Source organism: Sphaerodactylus townsendi, linkage group LG10 (assembly GCF_021028975.2).
Source record: "Sphaerodactylus townsendi isolate TG3544 linkage group LG10, MPM_Stown_v2.3, whole genome shotgun sequence".
Taxonomy (NCBI): domain Eukaryota; kingdom Metazoa; phylum Chordata; class Lepidosauria; order Squamata; family Sphaerodactylidae; genus Sphaerodactylus; species Sphaerodactylus townsendi.
In genome coordinates, this window is record NC_059434.1 from 53,756,582 (window position 1) to 53,771,878 (window position 15,297).

The following is a 15,297-nucleotide window of genomic DNA, read 5'->3' on the forward strand; positions in this document are numbered from 1 at the left end:
TTGGGAGACTCACCAGTTTGCCTCTGGGAGCAACTGCCATTGCTGAATGCTGAAGAGTCTGTAGCCACGGCCCCTTCCGCACACACAAAATAATGTGTTTTCAAACCACTTTCACAACTGTTTGCAAGTGGATTTTGCTATTCCACACAGCTTCAAAGAGCACTGAAAGCAGTTTGAAAAGTGCATTATTCTGCATGTGCGGAATGAGCCTAAGTGTTCTTGAGTTTTATTTTGTTTTGGGTTTTTTTGTCTGCTCAGTCTTTGAAGGAAGGGAAGTGTGCACAGGGGATCAGAGTGCTTGTCACTGGTGTGCTGGGTTTTTGTTTGTTTTGGAGGGGGTAGGATGTGCTGAGGGTTCAGAAGGGTTGGAGATCTGGATGAAACAAATACCAGATTAATCCTGAATCTGGGTGAATTTGGGCATATTCGGACAAAAATTGTCCAATTTTGCCTTGCCCAAATTTGAACAAATCCGAATACATGGTATTCGGGCATTTTTTTTATTTGCATTTTTGGTGATTTTTCACATTTCAGCCTGCAGGGGGCACATTTTTAAAGCTAGCAGCACTGAAATTTCAGAGTATCACCCGGAGACTATCCAGATGATACCACCTGAGTTTGGTGAAGTTTGGTTCAGAGTTATGGACCCCCAAAGAGGGGGTCCCCCATTGTTTCCCCCCATTGTTTCCAAAGGGAACCAACAGGAGATGGGGGCTCCCCCTTTGAAGGTCCATACATTTGGCCCCCCTGAACTTAACTTCACCAAACTTGGGTGATATAAGAATAGTTACTGGATGATACTGTTGGGTTGGCGAAGGTGGACAGGGGATGGGTTGGAATGTGAGTTGAGAACTCACTTTCAGCCAATGGGTGCACAGGATTCGCTTGGGCTGGAAGTAAGTTATCAGCTCACATTCCATTTTTACCCAATTATGTATAAGGATTGTATTGTAGGTTGTTACATGTGTATATTCTCTGTTATAAACCACCCCAAGCATAATCGGGGACAACCCTAACCCTAACCCCTCCCAAAGAAATTTGGCAACAGGCCGGTTGGGGTAGCCAGATAGCAGGGACTGTAATGCGGGGAGTTTGACCGGGGACGCGGCCAGGGTTCCCCAGGACCCAAGTACTCCCAATCTAGGATGTGGCGGCTGGGGCAGATTGGCCCGGCCCCCCTCCTCTGGGAGTTTGGCTACTTGAGGGCCGGGCTCCACGAAAGGGCTGGGACTTTTTGCTTCTTGTGCAAGTTGTCTTAGTGTGGGGGCCTAGGCAAACCTCGCAGGAGTGCTCGAATTTGCATTTTACCCTGTTGCACCTGCCCAAGTTAAACTCCCAGCAAACCTGGCGGGAGCCCTCCCCCCGGTTATTAGGCCGTTTCTTAAAAGAGTGACCTTGGGGGCTGGCAAATGGCTGAACAAACATTGTCCATGCTTCCTGATTTAACTTGTCCCATCGAGCATCACTGCAACCTGATGCATCCTTGCGAAACTCTTCGTCATAACTCAGAGCCGCAGCGTCCCCCCCTATAAGGCGAGCCCGTAGCACATTACACTGGTGGGTTGCCAGGTGCCAAGCCCTTAGCGGGTAAGCTGCCGAAACCAATGCCATGTATTCCCCAAAACCCAGTAACCAGTTATCAAAGCTCCTCTCCACCCGTTTGACCTTGGGTCCGGTGGAGGAGGACCCCGTGACACCTGAAGAGGCGCCTGGGCGGATAAATTTAAAAATATCCACATAATACCCGTTGAGGGCCCTATCCTTCAGCTTACGGGTGAGGTGTTTTCCTGGGGGATGCTTGGTGGGCTTCGCACCGCTGAAGGGGACTGGTGGGGGTGGGGCCCCTGGCGGGAAGCCCAGGCTGCGGTCCCTGCGATCGCTCAGGCCTGGGGGAAGTGATGGGATGGCTGCCGCATCCTCCCAAAATGTTCCCTCCCCCCGAGGAGCGTCTTCATCCGAGGAGTACTCACTGGAGGAAGACGATGGAGAACGCCGCCGAGATGCATGCCGGCGAGATCCTTTCCTTGGCTTCTTACGCTGGCGGTCCCGGCTGGACCCTTCGCCCTCTTCCGCCGATGATGTGCTTGCGGCCTCCTCCTCTTCTTCCTGTGAAAAGGCCTCCTCCCCCTGGTCCCCTGCTGGCTGAGATGGGCCTGCTGATGTAGTTGCGAAAGAGGCCACTGCCCCACTGGCTGAAGAGCTCTTGGCCAACCTTGCGAATGTATTCGCCAAGTCACTGAAAATCTGGGCGCTGAGATCTGAAACCCCTGGTTGACTCTCGGGGGGGCTGGTGCTGCCCCTTGCACAGCACGTCTAACCACAGGGGTTGTTGCCACCCTCCTCTGGGCTTCTGAAGTTCTAGTGGCTGCCCCTTGAGAGCGCTTAGGCCGGGCAACATGGGATAAAGGAATGGGCTGCCCAGCCCTAGCCCCTGCTGGGGAATCTAGGTCGCGCCAAGCAGGCGCCTTCCCCACCGTTGCTCGCCGAGGCCTGCTAGTTAAAGGGGGCTCTCTACGAGTTCCCTGGGAGGGGCCCGGTTGTGGTCTGCTGGAACCCGACCCACGAGAGGCTGTAACTCTCACTTTGGGGGCTTGTTTTGCCCAGCCCTGATCCTCACTCGGGGTTTTCCTTTTATCTCCCTTAGCGGGTGCCATGATGTAACAAACAGTGAGTAATGAGGGCAATGAGCTACAGAACTGCAATGAGCAACAGTGTGGTAACCCTCTATAACAATGGGAACAACTACTAAACGTCTAATAGCTACTCAGCCAGCTGGACGAGGAACGGAAATGGAGATCCCCAAAACAAGGCAAAAACGTTAGTAAATAGCCGAGATTACTGTTAAAAGTATGTGGCCAACCCCTGCTGCCCTTGGCCCGCAGACTCCAGCTCTTGGACTGTGCGGCTTTCACTCCCCAAAGCCGACATGATAGGCAAAACAACGGGGGGGGCGCGTTGGGCCAGAGAGTTCTGAGAGGACTGTGACCGGCCTGAAGCCACCCAACATGCTTCATTGGGGGGGTGATGGATTAAACCCATTCCCCAATACAAGGTCTGCCACCCCCTGGGGAGTGGGGAATCAACCCCCTGCTCAGGGATAAATGCCCCTGTTCCCTTGCAGCAACGTTGGCTGGGGGGGGGTTCTGGTGAGCGAAAAAGGAGGGGGGTGCCATGTGCGCCCGGGTAGTCCCAGCCACCATGCTTGCTAGGTCTCCCCCCCCTAAGGTGCCAAACTAAAGGTGCCGCGGCCGGCTGCGCCGCGGCCTGCACTCGGCCGGCTCAATCGCTGCGGAGGTCCTGTGGTGAAAAAAGGGGGGGCAAGAATGCCCGTCGCCCCCGCTAAGGCGCCGCGGCCGGCTGCGCCGCGGCCTGCACTCAGCCGGCTTAATAGCCCGGCTGCCGCCAGGCTGCAGAGGTCCCGTGGTGAAAAAGGGGGGGGCGAAAATGCCCGTCGCCCCCCGCTAAGGCGCCGCGGCCGTTGCCGTGACCCATCGGCTCCACTCCCCCCCCACCATACCCAGACAAATCCTTGTGCGGCGTTCCCTCGAAGTGAAAATCCCTCGGCGTTCTCCTGCGGAGTGGGGCCGGCGACCACGAGGCAGGGCCTTTTATAGGCCCAGCCTCCGGCCCCCTCCGCAGACGTGCTCCCGCTTATCGCGAGAGCATGCCTCCAATCAGCTGGGGCTCGCCCGCGCTTGCGCAGGGCGAGCCCGAGTTGCCCGGCCCTCTGCGCATGCGCAGGACGGCCGCGCATGCGCAAACGGGCCTGGAGCCTTCACCGGGCCCCTCGCCCTCCCGCAACGGCGGCCGCGTTTGAGTCGCGGCCGCGCTATATAAAAATAAAATAAATAAATGTCCATCCCTAGTTCTTTAGAATGATTTACTTCAAATGCTGTGAAGAGATCCTAAAGTTTGAGGAGTTTGAAGGAAAAACACCAGGGTTACCACATGAACCTCTGGGTGCTAGCTTGGGTTAAATCTGTTAAACATCTTGAAAATCTATCATATTTTAAAGTGCTAAAACTGCTGTGACCAACTGTAATTTTAACAATCAGCCCAAACCCACCTGTGTTGAACTTTGAAAACAACTTCATACTTGTAACATAACATTGCTTCTTTCCTTATTACCAGTATCCCCTCCTTTCCTATTCCCCTGATGTGTTCAATAAAATGTTGCTATTTATTTGTTGAACTTTTAAAAAGCTTATTATGTGGTTATCTGAAGTTAAACATAAAGAGACTGAAGGGAGAGGGATCACCTCGGTTCGCTAAGATGACTGGGTTAAATATTTATTTTAAAGTGATTTAGGGTGAGACAACTGAAGAAAACCCTGAGAATGTTATATATTTATACATAGGAAAAGTGACCAACTGTTAAGATCAGAAGAAAAGAAGATCTTAGGAGAATTAGGGAACACTTTTTGCCTTTCGGTATTAAAGAAGTGGAAGTTTTATTGTTCATGTTCTTGAAAGCATAGGACCATTATCTCCATGAATTCTCATCTTCAAAACTTGAGAGCCAGTGTGATGTAGTGGTTAAGAGCAGTGGATTCTAATCTGGAGAATCAAGTTTGATTCCCCACTGCTCCACATGAGCAGCAGACTTTTATATGGTGATTTGGATTTGTTTCTCCAACTTATATATATGAAGCGTGCTGGGTGACCTTCAGCTAGTAACAGTTCTTTCAGAATTCCCTCAGCCCCACCTACCTAACTGTGATAAAGGGGGCAAAAGCCCTATCTCTCCCTGTGCACCTTCCAAAAATACTTGGCTGACATTGGGGAAGGTGTAGGCAGGCACCATGGTGCCCATGGACACCACATTGGAGATGTCTGGGGCAACACATTCTCCCACCACCAAACAGGTTACTGATCAAAGTGTACTCTAGCTCTTGGACTCCTTATCTTTATTATATACTATAACTATAACTATGACTATCTCAATTTATTTCCAAGATACAATGATCTTAAAATTTAGAAGAGATTTATTTTCTAAATACTTTTTTAATTATACAACATGCTTCAGTTACTTCAGGTAATCAACAAATGCTGTCATGAAATCACTAGACTGTCAAATGCTGGCCATCTGGTAAGAGCAATTCTGCATGTGCATTTTGGTTGGTGAATGTTATTCATTCCTTAAGGTATAGCAGACCTAAAAGGAGAGAGCAAAATCATGGCTTATTTCACTTGCTGAATGCTGAACTGTCAGATATTGTAATGTGAACATAGAAAGATGTCATAGATAACTGGTGTGCCAAAAAAAAAAAAAAGATGAGTATTCTTCCTGTATGGTGGATTGCCATAGGATTACATACTAAGTTAAGATTCAATATGCAGACCCAATGTAGCAAAAAAAAAAACCCTCTAGTTTGGCTAATGAGCAGAACAGCATAAAGAAAACAAGGTTTGACAGTTGCTTGATTTTAAGTGGTATGACCTAAGCCCATAGCTGTCAAGCTCTTTGCACTGCCGGGAGGGAAATTTTGGGAGTTTGTAACTGTAGAAGCAGCTCTAATGATTTTGGCTTAACCCCAACAGTGCCCTGAACTGCTTTTTAATATAATGACTCACCTTGGAGCTTTCTAGTTAAATATATTTTGATAGATAGGAAGAAATAAAAGGTAGTATACACAAATTGTTCCATTGTGTATATAAAAAGACAATGTTGACAAAACTGTAGTAAATTCCATCTTAAATTATTATCCTGCTAGCATGTAATTTCCCCATACAAAACTGTGCAAGATCGGATACTTTTGTTTTTGAATCTTTTAAATGTTGTATTTTCTTTGGTTCTGCAAGATGAATCTTATGAATGAGAGATAGGAAGCTTTGCAACAGCAGAATGCACATCCTGGTTCAATATGCTAAAGACCTGCATTTTCTGAGTACCCCATCCCAAGATAAACATTTCTGAAACAACAAAGAATGGTTTGCCGAAGGCTTTCATGACCGGATTCAACTGGTTGTGGTGGGTTTTTGGGTCTGTGTGGCCGTGGTCTGGTGGATCTTGTTCCTAATGTTTCACCTGCATCTGTGGCTGGCATCTTCAGAGGTGTATGACAAAGGGAAGTCTGTTACACATGTGTCAATGAGAAGGGAATGTTTAGTGGGGTATATATTGTCCATGTCCCAGGGTGTGGAAACAATCAGTAAGTGTTTGGGTGGAACTTGTTAAGCAAAGATGTGGTTGATAGTATTGTATTGGAAAAATATTTCTACTGTACATCAAGGGAATCACTGATCAAATAGGGAAACTGATGAAGAAACGTAACCTACAAACCATCTTCAAACCTACCAGGAAAATACAGCAGATGCTACGTTCAGCAAAGGACAAGAGAGACCCCCTCGCTTCTGCAGGAGTCTATCACATACCCTGCAGCTGTGGAAAGGTCTACATGGGAACCACAAAAGGCAGCATTCAGACTTGTATTAAGAAGCATGAAAGACACTGTCAGCTTAACTATCCTGAAAAATCTGCAGTTGCAGAACATGTCTTAAAAATCTGCAGTTGCAGAACATGTCTTAAACATGTCTTAAACATGTCTTAAACATGTCTTAAACAAAACTGGACATAACATTTCATTTGAAAACACTGAAATTCTGGACAATTCAGAAGGTTACTATGTCAAACTGCACAGGGAGGCCATTGAAATCCACAAACATCCAGACAACTTCAACGGGAAAGAAGAGACTCTGAGAATTAACAATACTTGGCTACCAGTACTTAAAAACACCAAAAGCAAACCCCAAGAGTATGCTAAGTTAATGAACTATGGACTCCACCCGAACACACCAATACTACTGCTGCTGCAGGGCATGAAAATGTGAATCACTCCCTGTACTGATAAACCCCACCCACAATACAATACTATCAACCACATCTTTGCATAACAAGTTCCACCCAAAGGCTTACTGATTGGTTCCTCACCCTGGGACATGGACAATATATACCCCACTAAACATTCCCTTCTCACTGACACAGTGTGTAACAGATCATTTGAGGTACAAATGCCCACTAAAACAGTTTGTTTAGCCTAGCAATCCTATGCACATGTCATTTTTCTTTTTTTGTTTTAATGGGGCTGTCTGTAAAGTTTCAGTGACACAACTAGAGAAGCAGCAAGATGTGCATATTAGTGTTGCCTTAGCTTTGTGGACAACTTCCTCAAAATGAAACAAAAAAGGAAAAATGGCAAGTGCATGGGATTGCTAGGCTAAACAAACTTTTTTCGTTTACTTTTTACAGTGAAATAGCAAATGGGTGAGCTGCAAGCAACCTCCATGGGCATCTTCACGAAGAACCTTTTGCAGCATACAAAATGGTGAGTGTCACTGTGAAACTGACAAGACCTCCGTGAAGCAGGCAGGGAAAAAAAGCATTTTGGCTGACAATGCTTGTGTTCTCTCCTGCTATGGGAACACAAAACCCCCAAATTGACCTTTTTATAACATCCTAAAGATGTTATATTTATGCTGTGTGGAATCCACCAATGACCAGTTATAGTAGTGATCCCGCACCTTTCTCACAAAATCTCTCTCTTTTTTGGCATGATCATTTAGATTGCAAACCTCAAAGTGGGGCTTGGAATCTTTCCTGAGTTGCAATTGATCTCTGAACTATAGAGATCCATTCGGCTGGAAGAAATGACAATTTCAGCATGGTGACATTATGGAATTATATCCCTTCTGAGCTCCTCCCTTCCCTGAACAGCATTCCTAGTTTTTACTACCAAATTTCCAGGATTTTTCCAGAGTTGGCAACCCTTCTTTCATTAGGCTTTTAGGCATTTTTTTTTAAAAAGGTCAGAAATTTGTATGAGATATTCTAGAACATACATGGAAACATACTGGATTGGACCAGTGATCCATCTAGTCCAGTATTCTATTTCCAGAAAGAAAATATTCTCCAGTGTTGAGGTTACTCAATAGACTGATCTGCGGGGACATATAAAGTAGATAGCATAGAAAGACAATGCAGCATAGTGGACTATTCCTTGGAGGGCTGCCAGACCTTTCTCTGGCAACCTTTGCAGACTTTCAGGAAAAATTTTAAATTGTCATCACTCAGACTTTCAGTCCTCCATAGAGTTTTAGTGGAATTCTAGAGTGTTGCCTGAGGAAGACGGGTTGGTTTTTTTACACCCTGCTTTCCCTTAACCTGTAAGGAGTCTTAAAGTGGCTTACAATTCATTCTCTTCCCCTCCCCACAACAGACACCTTGTGAGGTAGGTGGAGCTCAGAGAGTTTGCAGAGAACTGTTTCTAGCCAAGGTCCCTCTGCAGGCTTCATTTGGAAGAGTAGGAAACCATACCTGGTTCTCTAGATTAGTCTTCTGCTCTTAACCACTATACCATGTTGGCTTTAGAATTAACTGTGCTGATGTCACATTCTCCAGAAATAGCGGCCTCAGATTCACCAGGGGCTGCTGTTGCGGAGGTGGGGAGGCTCAAGGGGCATTCCACCGGTCAAAGGAGCTGCCCCGGGCTTGGTTGCAAGCCCTCACATGTGTTGGGGATCGAAGCCCGATCACATGCAGGGGGAGGGGGCAGTCTCGCTAACAGCCTCGGTCTCTCTAACAGCCGGGGCAGCAGTAACACCCACCCTCCCCGCCCTACTGTTGGGAAGTTAGTTGTATTACAGTTAATATTGATTTTTGGAGTTGCAGTTGTTGTTAATGGTACTTTATTGTCACAGCCTGGCGAGTTTAGGGCAGGGGATCACATCTTTGGGGGAGAAAACCGATCCTGCGAGCCGGATTTTCTCCATAGTTGGGGGCCTCTATAAGAGGCTTGGGGTGGGGCGGGTCTCATGGCGCAAACTGTGGAGGCTATGCAATCGAGTTCACTACCCCCAGCAGAAAGGGGGTGCCACGAATAGGGCTTGCGCCCAGGTGGCACCCACTAACTCCCTGTCCCATGCCCCAATAGGGATTAGGGATGGTTTTTGGGGGGCCCAGCAAGGGTGCTGGCCCACGGCTCTGATGTGATCCCTTCTGCTTGCCCTAGCTTCTCATTGTAATAAAACAGGCTGCAGCCCAATTTTATTCCACAATTGGTGTGTGTGGTATTTGTGACCTGGGGCAAGCTCTCCCCATCCGCCCGCAACTGCTTCTTAAAGTTCCTCCTGTTACATTATAAGCTAACAATCACTGGAAATCTTAAATACTACCAATGTAAGAGGACTGTACTACATACATATACCATTAAATATGCATCATCACTTTGAAGTACAGAATCTCTCTTTCAAACTGTTATATGGTTCTTTAACAACAGTTTCCTGTGATAATAAATCATAATTTACCATCATACATGACATCAGCACAGTCCATTGTTTCTCCAACTGATATCTCCATAATCATTCCATCTGGCTGGATCTGTATTATTTGGACTTTATTATATGTAATTGGAATATTTGATGTGAAATATTTGTAACATGAAAATAATTTGAATACTGGTTTTTTGTGAATGTAATACACATTAGCCATTTGAGATTTCTGGCTGTTCTTTTTGTGCCTATTATACACAGTTTAGCATTTAGTTTTTCTCTTTAGAGATCTAATCATGGCATTTTGGGGACCCTTAAAAATGGGGGCGGGGATCATACTTTTCCTACATCCTTATAAAGCAACAGCTAAGAGAGTCCTTTGAAAGAGAATGGAGATGTGGGTGACTGCCTCTGCAACTGGAAAAATGCTTGCATATAATTTCTATAGGTCTCTTTATTTTATCATTATAAAAACAGTGCAAAAAGACTAAAGATGGAAATTTCAGCTCACTCATCCTTAGTGGTATGGTAATGTGTTGAGCACTCATTCTTACTTAGCGTTATTTTTTCTATAAGTGTTTAAGCATTGCTTCTGAGGAAAAGAAGTATATGGCAAAAACTAGTTCTCATTAAACCCAGAATTTGATGGTCTGGGGAAAAACCTGTTTTCTTGTTTACCTGCTTTTTTGGCAGGTGGAACTGGGAAAGAAAGAAACTATATGCCTTTAGGGAAGTAAGTTCACTGCAGGTTGGAAGGGAATTTAATTGCCTAAAAGGGACAAAAAATGTGCCTGTTAGACAAAAGTTGCCTTGGGAGAGAGAGGTTTACTCAAAGCTTCAAAGGAATCCAGTTTTCTCAAACACAGGAATTTGCTTTCAATAAATATGTTCTCCCACATGCCTTTCCATGTTGGAAAGGAAAAACCTGAGCAGATATCTACAATAGTTATTTCTATCAGTAATAAATAACCATGTGAGGTGGGAAATAATACTGTTGCACACTTCACTTTAGTGATGTTAGAACTGCAGTACAATATATTAGCTCGGGATGATTCTCTCATAAGGACTGTAGTCTGTGGAAACCTTTATTGTACAGATCACCTACCTTTTTAGCACCTTTAATTCCGCATTTGTAAGGCTCATCCTGTATGAAGGTTTTGACATGCTTGAGACAGTGTTTTATTTTAATTGTATTCCCTTTAAAACTCTGTAATTCTAATCCTATTGTATTGTTTATTGAAGGTCTTGGCTGTTTGATTTAAATATAGGAATTTTTCATGAAATCATGGTTGTACTATAGGGCTGCTCTTTTTATATTACAAAAAAAGACAAATTTCAGGTGGTTTAGAAAAAAATACAAATGGTTTCCATTGCATTCTTCTGTTTAAAAAAATCCTTTATTTGTATTTTGTAAGGAAATATTGGTTGAGAAAAAGCAGTGCTTAAGGGATTTACAGACATTTTGACCTCAACTTTTTACCATATTTTCCTATATTTTGTCTTTCAATAAAGAGGAAAGTTAAACAGTGAGCTCCATTTTTACCAAATATGCTATCTACTGAGAGGGCAAATAAGAAAAAAAAATATTTTTAATGCTTTTGGTTTTGCTAAATCCAGAGAGAGGACAATATTAAAGTGCAAAGGACAGCACTTCAGTGGCTAGTCTCATTTCTCCAGGGTCGGGGACAGAGAGTAGTACTATGGGAGAGAGTTCCAACATGACATCCTTTGATGGTGAAATTCCAGAAGGAGTGATCCTCTCCCCAATATTGTTTAACATCTATAAGGTTCCCCCTTGCTCAGCCAGAAGTTTCAGAATGCGTTTCCAACATTGTGCAGATGAGACCTAGCTATATCTGTTGACAGATGGCTGGCCAAATGCTTTCCCAGAAGATCTGACTAGATGTTTAGAGTCTGTGTTGGGATTTCTGAAGCAGAATTATCTGAAATTGAACCCATCGAAGATTGGGGTACAATGGCTAAGTCAGGGAGGATCAGATGGAGAGATACAGCTCCTAACTCTTGACATAATGCAACTGGTTCCAGCTATCTCTGTCTGAGGTTTGGTTGGGATTCAAGATATTGGAGGCACACATCACAAATATGGCAAGGATGGCAATTTTTCATCTCTATCAAGCCAGGCAGTTGACTCATTACCTGTCCCATGCTGACTTGGCCACAGGGATGCCTGTAATGATCACTCTAGACTGGACTACTATAATTCACTCTGTGCAGGGCCACCCCTGAAACTGGTCCAGAAACTTCAACTATTCCAGAAGGTAGTGGTGTGGGTCCTTACTGGATGCCCTTGGGTACTGGATGCCCTTGGGTACTGGGTGCCCTTGGGTAGTGCACATAAAATTTACACTCCACCAGCTGCACTGGCTCCAGACTGAATATCAGATCAGGTACAAGGCAGGTCCCTGCAGCCCTCCAGAACGATGCTGGACAGGAAGGTCAGTGGAGGGGGCTGACCGAGAGGAGCCGCCTCTCTGGCTGGGGGGAAAGTTGGGGCCACTTGCACGATAGCGTGCAAATGGTCCCCAAGCCTCCACCAGCACAATTCATGCCGGCGGAGCTGCGTTTCCACACATGTGCAGAAACAGCCTTTGTTCCACTGGACCTGTAAGGTGGAGATGTTCTTTCAGGCATTTGGTTAAAGATAGCAATAGTTATATTGATCACCTGGCCCCCCTTCCACCCTTTCTGTCAAGGTCCAGCCTGTGTGGAATCAATGACATTTAAGACTTTTCAGAGGAGTAGGGACCTATGTGGCCAGCCCATGGCTGAGAGAAAACAACCAGCAGGGAAGTCAAGTGCAATAAATCCCAAATGCTCAACTGACTCCAATTAGCAAGCGCAGACCAGCCACATGGCTCCAATTCTCCAGGGTCACCAGCCCCCTTGTATTCATGTAGGAGAAGGTTGAGTTCAGAGCTTTGGGTGGAATCAGTCATATGTTTATTGCACCCTGTGTGTGATATCCTGGCATGTGGCTATAAAGTCTCATGACAGGAATTGCTGAGTGTGCGTGCAACGAGTTCAACAAATACTGAACCTGCGGACACCCCACTGATGTATTCTTCGAAACCTGAGTTTGGACTGAAGGACTGACTTGTTGCAATTCCTTTGTTCTTGGAAATGTTTCTGGCTTTTGGAGCTGAGAGAGACACTGGTCCATTCTGTACAGCACAAATAAGAAGTCCTGAGGACAGAAAAAAATGCATCTTGGTGAGGAACTCCACATAGACTTTTCCCCAAGATATTCTCAGGATACTTTGTTTCAGCTTGAGTCATCATTTATTGAAGTTGCTAAAAAGGTAGACTTTTTAATTGAAGTTGCTAAAAAGTTAGACTTTTTAATTGAAGTCTTCAAGTCATCTCCTGCTTGCTGTATGGAGTTCAGGAGCTGAAGAAATCTCCCCCCCCCCCCCGACCATTACAGCTCTGTTGTCAGTTTCTTCTGCCATTTGTGCTTGACATTTTATAGTACTGCAGTAATTTTCCATGCCTGCAGCCCCTTTGCAAAAGAATTCCCCAAGACATTTGCTCTCCAAGCTCTATTGCTTGGTGCCTTTTGAACCTGAAAAGTACATGGTTATACTCTTCTCATTCTGCTGATTCCAGCAATATATAGTTTTCTTTTTATTTTTTTCACTGAGCTGTCTTAAAGCTATGCACATACAATTTCAGAATCCATGCCAATTTTCATATCATGTCTGCATAGCTTCAAAGACAGCTCATTTAAAATTGAAAACTACATATTGCCAGAATTGGCAGGATGAGCAGAGTACAACCATGTACTTTTCAGCTGAAAAGGTGCCCAGCATTAAAGCCTGCAGAGCAAATGTCCCAGGGAAACCTTAAGCAAAAAGGCTACAGGCAGGGAGAACGCCTGCAGCACCATAAAATGTCAGATGCAACAGCTTTAAACTGGGCAGGAGGAAATGGTAGGGAAGGGGAGAAAAGCCTCTTCCTCCTCTGGCATCTTTTTTTGTCCATACAAAAAAATGAAGGTACAGGTTTTTTAAGATGTTTCCAGGACTACTTGTTTGTGCTGTGCATAATTGGCCACTGTAACCTGACACCAGCAGCTGGCAGGCAGCTAGAACACTTCAATTTATTTCTTCTCCTGTTTAACTTACTTGGATCCTTTCCCCTCCTTTTCTTCACTTTTTTCTTCCTTGTTTTCTCTTACTTCACCTTCCCTTTCTTCTTCCATTTCCCTGTGTACTCTTTGTCTTGGATCAGTTGTTCCTACCTGATAGCATCTTCAGACTATCCACTTCTATAAAAGCTAGTCTGCCTATATAAGGTAATGGTGTAGTATAGGGCATCATCTGAATCTGTCTAATATTAGGAGTCATGCTTTTAATATATGTAGTGTATTGTATGTACTCACTGTTGAAAGACACTCTGAGCCTGGGTTCACCCAAAAAGGTGAAGGGTAGAAATTAAATCAAAGGAGAGAGAGAGAGAGAGAGAGAGAGAGAGAGAGAGAGAGAGAGAGAGAGAGATGGACTGTATATACGTACCATTTCTAAAGCCTCCTGACTAGACAAATGGGATTTTCACAGGCAAAAGCCAATTTAAAATGATTTAAAACTTTTCTTGCACACAAAGCACTTGATACTTCCTCTTATTTATTTATATCCTTTTTGGCATTACCTTATCTATTCATAGTTCAGCAGGTAGGCCATGCTCATCAGTTTCCAAATTATTTGCTTCCTCCTGGCACACCTCTTAGCTATTTTTATCTGATATTTCAAATAAATTACAAAATGCTTTGAATTGCATGATTAGTCCATTATGTATTCTGTTTATTACAATTATATGAACTTTTGATTAACCTCCCAAACTTTCATGAATAAATTATTTGGATCATAGGAAATGCCACCTAATGTAAGAAAGCTCAAGCAGAAAGTTTCCAAGAGATTAATCTACCTGGTTTAGAAGCCATTTTTTTCAGCTTCACTTTCTTACACAGTTCTTGAAGTTATAAGGGAAAAGAAAGGAGAGAGAGGGAAGCAGCATGATTTTATATCCCAACCTACTCTGTGTGGGTCAGAGATGTATTCACAGGACTAAAACTGCAAAAATTAGTTTGCCATTTCAGAGTTTATTGGTGAATTAAGTTCACTATGATATAGGCCTTTTCTGCACGAGTTTACAACATATTTTGCTGCCAAATGCCATGTTTATTTGTCTTTTAAAATTAATTCTGCATGGTCCCCCCCGCCCCCATTTGGTTCTGGAAGCATTTCTCCTTCATTTTTTTCCCTCTGTTGTTTCCTGAGAAGTTTTACTAAAATATTTTTTCAATACATTTCTGAGCCAACTTATCTTCAGCGTGTGATCACATTGACATAGTCTTTATTTCTCCATGCCACCAAAAATATAGTCCTTATCCACACCCCTGTGTAGTTGCCCGATCTCCACTTCAGCCATTTTCTTTCCCCCTTATCCTCCATTTTCAAAAGGATTATTGACATAAGGTCAGAGACAGAAGCTGGTCATTTGTATCAGCTTTGTCAATTTCATCCTGAATGAGCAATGTCATGTTAAAGCAAAGATACAATTTGTCTGCAGTTAGGAACAAGTGAAATTGACAATGGAAATTGCTTTTGCAGGAAGAAATGGACAAGTGACTGCTGCAGTAATGATGAATAAAATGGCTGATGAAGAAAATGGCTGAAGGGGAGGGTTGTCCTTCTGCATCACAGATGACATCCCTCCACATTATGAATAATACATGTTCATAGCAGCTTTAGAATGAATGCAACTGAAGAGAATGGGGAGGAGAGACCAAAATGACAGAAGTAAAGAAATTGTGTGGAATGATTTCACAGAAAAAAATTCCAAAACACACAGGTTGATCTCTGGGAAAATCTATGGTAAGCTGTGCATGGGAAAAAAACACAGATCAATGATATGCTTTGGAGGCAAAACTCCCATTTGTAAACTGGGCAAAAGCTTTCTTCTCTCCTATGACTGTATTATAGTAATTAGCTAAATATCCAGAGTAATAAA